The sequence below is a fragment of the Bactrocera neohumeralis genome, unplaced genomic scaffold (assembly GCF_024586455.1).
Source record: "Bactrocera neohumeralis isolate Rockhampton unplaced genomic scaffold, APGP_CSIRO_Bneo_wtdbg2-racon-allhic-juicebox.fasta_v2 ctg5604, whole genome shotgun sequence".
Taxonomy (NCBI): Eukaryota; Metazoa; Arthropoda; class Insecta; order Diptera; family Tephritidae; genus Bactrocera; species Bactrocera neohumeralis.
In genome coordinates, this window is record NW_026092526.1 from 1,108 (window position 1) to 6,222 (window position 5,115).

A 5,115-nucleotide genomic window follows, 5' to 3' on the forward strand; every position below is an offset into this window, starting at 1 on the left:
AGAACATCAATAATTACGTGTATATAATTGATAGAAAAATATATTTTTAACATGTAAAGTGCAAAAGTGAATATTTGATTTCGGGAAATACGATGTTTTTCTATTAAAACAAGAAAATATTGTTTTTAATAGCACGCGCCTAACATATTCGTAAAGTAGAACTAAAAACAGTATATTTAAGACATTTCCCGTGAAGAATTGGTGCACGCTTTCGGAAAAAGCCTGCTGAACATTTACCCACGTTTTTAAATAAATAATTCGCATCAAAACTCTGTTTAATTTTTGTAAACAGCAGGTATAATATGGCGACTATTTTATTATTGTACACAAATATTTCATTGATGGCAATACGGAATCTATTTTTTTATTTCTGTAAATATACAGAATTGTTGTGTGGTTTATCTAATTGAAAATCGGAAAAATGGAGTTAGATTGGCAGAAATGGTTTCAGCAAATAAAAAGAGCGAGGACTTTACTTACTGCAGTCGGAAAAGTGGTCTGATTGTAAATTTCTTGTTAGGGCTGCTTACAAATCAACGCATTCTTCGTGGACACAAACTAATTTTGGCATGTCCTCACCTGTTTTTGAAAGGATGTTTTTATATGGTAATCTCCCGGATGAGTAGTGATCCTATTTTAATACCTGATGTTTCAACCGATGCCCTTTCAAGCTATGTTAGAGTATATATATTCAGATCGCATCAGCACAAGCTCCTTTGATAAGGCCTGTGAGTTGTGTTATGTTGCAAAGAAGTACATGCTGCCTTATGTAGTTGAGCAATGCACCCATTTTCTCTGGGCAGATTAGTCCAAAATGCTTGCCGTGCATATGAATTTGCTAAATTATTTGACGAAACCACGTTTAATGCAGAGTAGTATGAGTATAAGTAATATATATTTTAATAAAATCAAATGTACATATAATTGTTTTTTAGTTATGGCAAAATACACATGATGTGCTAGCTGATCCCAGTTTTGTTGATATAGAAATCTCAACATTAATGGCTATTCTCAAGATCGTTTGAATATTGCGTCTGAGTTAGACTTTTAATGTTTAGTAAAATATGCCTCTGAGCGTGCACTTTTTTATTGAAAACAGTAGTACCGATTGACGCCATCCTCATCGTTAGATAAGGGATCATTGCAACACTCTTTTGATATAGACAATAACACATCCAGAAGTTGTTGAGATTAAAATGGGCAAGACTCCCATCTTGTTCATAGTCGACAAAAAGCTCTGATACGTCTCATTTAGTGGAAGACGTGGTTGTCGTGAAAATGATACTTCTATTACGTATGAAAGAAAAAATGGACATAAAAAATGCGTCATCGACAGAAATAAGCATGATAGGGTCATTTCTTGTCCAAATAATGAAATTGACAAGCTCTTATACGCCAAGCTGTTCAGGAATGATACGTTTTCACACTCACACCTCAACAATTTGCTGAAGGTCCTGCATGATCCTAAGCTTCTCAAACAGAATGAAGCTTTAGCAAATCTTATTAAAATTCAGAGTCAACTATTAATGACTGCCCCATGCCCGAGAGTTTCTGCAGCTCGAGAACAAGTCAGGAATATTATGAATCGCAGAAACCAACGAGTTTTACCGTCATGCCATCGGCCCCACACCCATCAAATGGTCCGGCAGTATTTGCCCCATTTGAAACTTTCGCCAGGGAATACAACTTCTATTGTAACGACTACACGCAAGGCATCTTCCAAACAACGTAAAAGTACTTTCCAAGGTGGTAGTGACTCTGGTTAACTACAAACGACACTCGACGTTCATGCTGTGTTCGTACGCTAAATCATTACAATTTGACTATAGAAATACCAGTGTTACCGATTGCGGACTAACATTTCAGTGGATAGTAATATATGGATAACAGGTTTTGTTAAATTAATAATGCATACTTTTAAATACCGCTAACAATATTATATACATATAAACAGGGGTGCAAGTACCGACTCAGGTTCTGTGTGGAGAGCTTATGAATTCGGCCGGTTTTTCCGAGAAGAAATTCTCTACGCATATTCAAGATATCCAGGATCAAGACTTACGTACACATTGTACGTCACGTGTTAGATATGATTCATTGCTGGAAATAACATTTGACCGCCCAGTTTATGTTTATCGAAATTTAATATATAAGGTGTATGTAGTTTTTCCAACAAAGTTGGTTGGTATCAATGTACACTTGCGTACCAGATGTAGTCTGTAACAGGGGTAAAATTTTTATGTTCAATGTAGGCAATCCAAGTGAATCAGTTAGAGACGGACTAATTCGGCAATAGTTTTCTACACCTCAAGAACAGTCCAGATGTGTTATGGAATAAGTTTTTCATTTTTACATATATTAATTTATATTATTTAATTTTATTACAGTTGTTGCATACTACTATATACATTTAAGTATACATACACTTTTAATATATACACCTTTTTAATTACCTTAACTTAAAGTAAGGAATGTATAACAAACAAGCAAAATGTATACATATATGCATGTCTCTTCTATAAAAATAAAAAATAGATGTCACGTTTAGTCCGTGGTAAGCTCATACGTGTACATATGGATTAATATTTGTGTAAATACGTATAAACAAGCAATATTTAATGCGCATATGCATATACAGTAGTCATATACCCAGCACATCACTCTACCTAAATGCAAACGATGTTTCTTCGTAATGTTACAAGTTCAAAGAGCGCCACTTTGTCTGGACATGATCAAGGCATAGCTAAGATATCGCTAAGTTTCGTTGCTTTTGTGTTTTTGCTACTGTCGTAAATAGAAGGATTGTTTAACGATCAGCAGCTTTTGTGAGTGGATACATTTTGCACTCTTAGACTGCCAAAGTTTTTTAAAGTTTTAAAATATTTATTTTCGAATACAAAAATTTTGTTGGTGAGAGGTGTTTAATATAAAAACTGTGGTTTTGAATTAAATTTAAATTAAAATTTACTGATTAGATATAGCTGAGGTTTGTGTTGCACGGAAGAAAAGCGGGCTATAATTGTGAAGTTAAGTGAAGGGCAGTCGGTAACCCCAGATTGCAAAAACGCTGTGGTGTTCAAAGAAGCTCATTTATTACGAAATTAAACATTTTGACGAATTTGGGACAGTTAAATCCGCGGTGCGGCTCTAGTCCTCTAAAACCTCCAAAAGACAATCTAATTCGTTGGACGACCCATTCAAGAGCTCTAAACAAATTAAACCGAAGTTTATGCAGTATACGGAATAGAGGTTTCATCTAAAACTATCGATGTCGTTTGAATGAAGGCGGACTGCGTGGATGTATTTCAGAAGAAAAACCGCTTGTTTCTAAGAAGAACTTGGAGGCACGCCTTTTTCGCACACGAGCCCGCATCAACAAACCACTTTATTTTTGAAAGTTCCTGGAGTGATGAATCTAAGTTTTGTGGAATTTGGTCTGACGGTAAACGTTACGGGATGTTCGAGGTCTCAATCACTGCGGCAGTATCAAGGCATCGTATTCGACGCAAAAATGTTTGCAATAAGTATAAGCTGAGTATCTGCAGAAAAACAACACTGTCGCAATATTGCAGTTATTTGCTTGCTTGAACATCCCCTACGTCTGCACTCAGTAACCAGCAGCACAATTCAGGTATAGCAGAAACAGTGAAACATGGAGGAGGAAATATTATGGTTTGGGTGGCCTTTTCTTGGCACGATGTTGGACCTATCGTTAGGATAACGTCAAAAATGGATCAATTTGTTTATAAGAACATATTAACAGAACACATGATTCCATTTGTCCCGACCATATGCCTCTAAAGGTGTACCATGCATGATAATGACCCACAAACATACTTCGCGTTTGGTGAAAAATATCTTGGAGAATTAATGCGTTCCCATTCTGCGTGCCAGCTCGATCACCTGATCTCAATCTAATAAGAAAATTTGTAGGTGTGAAGTTGAGAGAGAAGATTGAGGGCAAAAACTAAGAATTTAGAAGAATTGTGGCAGAACATCAAAATTGTATGGTTGAATATACCACTGTGGAACAATGTAGACGTTGGGTGGAGAGTTTGCCTAAATTATGTTCTGAAGTGATCAAAAATAAGGGTTTTCCAACGAAATATTGAAGTAAAATTTGGTTCGGAACATTGCTAAAGTTTTTGTAAAATGTGAAACCTGAGTATGCTAAGTATGTGTCAACGTAGTAATCATTTATTCTTACTTTTTTTTAGTAGTTTTGATTACATCGTCCTTTATGTTATTATTTAAGTTAATCTATCTGTGAAATATGAATATATGTAAAAATATTTAAGTTTTTAGTAAAGAAATGAATTTTATGGAACATTTTTCTTAAAAAGTACAGTGTACTAAAGTATATATATTACCACTGTATATTGATACATGATGCATATAAAATATGATTTACAAGTAATTGAAATTAGATCTGCTAGTTTTGAATTAAATAAAATAAAAGAAATATTGGTGTATAACGTAATACCGACAAATCAAAACACCGACAATCAAAATACGGACAGAAGAAATTTTAAAAGTACATTTGCAAAAAAAAAAGTTAATACTAAAAATGTTGATATTTTCTGAATTTTAGTTGAGTAATTGAAAACAAAAAAAATACTATGTGTATTTTATTAAAGATGGCGTTGTACGTTCCGAGGTCTGCGGCCTTCGGCCTCCGTCTAGAACACTCTCAGGATCATAACCTTATAGTAGAATTCTCTTTCAGTGCTTCGATCATTTCAGCATTTTTGGTTTGTCGCTATTTTGATTTTAGGAGGGCATCGAACGAACAACGACACCTTTTCTTGGTTTGTCGGTGTTTTTTGATTTGTCGGTATTTTGACTGTCGGGATTCTATATTTAGAGATTTTGATTGTCGGCATTACGTTTATAACCCCAGACACGATCAAATATTTTCAAGTCAGCTTTTGGTTTGTCAGTATTTTTGATTTTTCGATATTCTGATTTGTCGGTGTTATTATTTTTAGGTATTTTGATCTGTCGGTATTTGGTTAGCTGCATATTTGAATTTTTCGATGTTTTAACGGGTCGTCATTTTTGAGCTTTTATTTTAAGTGTACCTCATGTTTCTAGTGTATTCTTATATATTTTTCA

The 5,115-nt window shown here is 34.5% G+C and overlaps 1 pseudogene; it reads left to right on the forward strand.

Moving 5' to 3' along the window:
• Positions 1-421: 421 nt before the first annotated feature.
• Positions 422-1,732, forward strand: LOC126767344 (BTB/POZ domain-containing protein 3-like; annotated as a pseudogene).
• Positions 1,733-5,115: the final 3,383 nt, after the last annotated feature.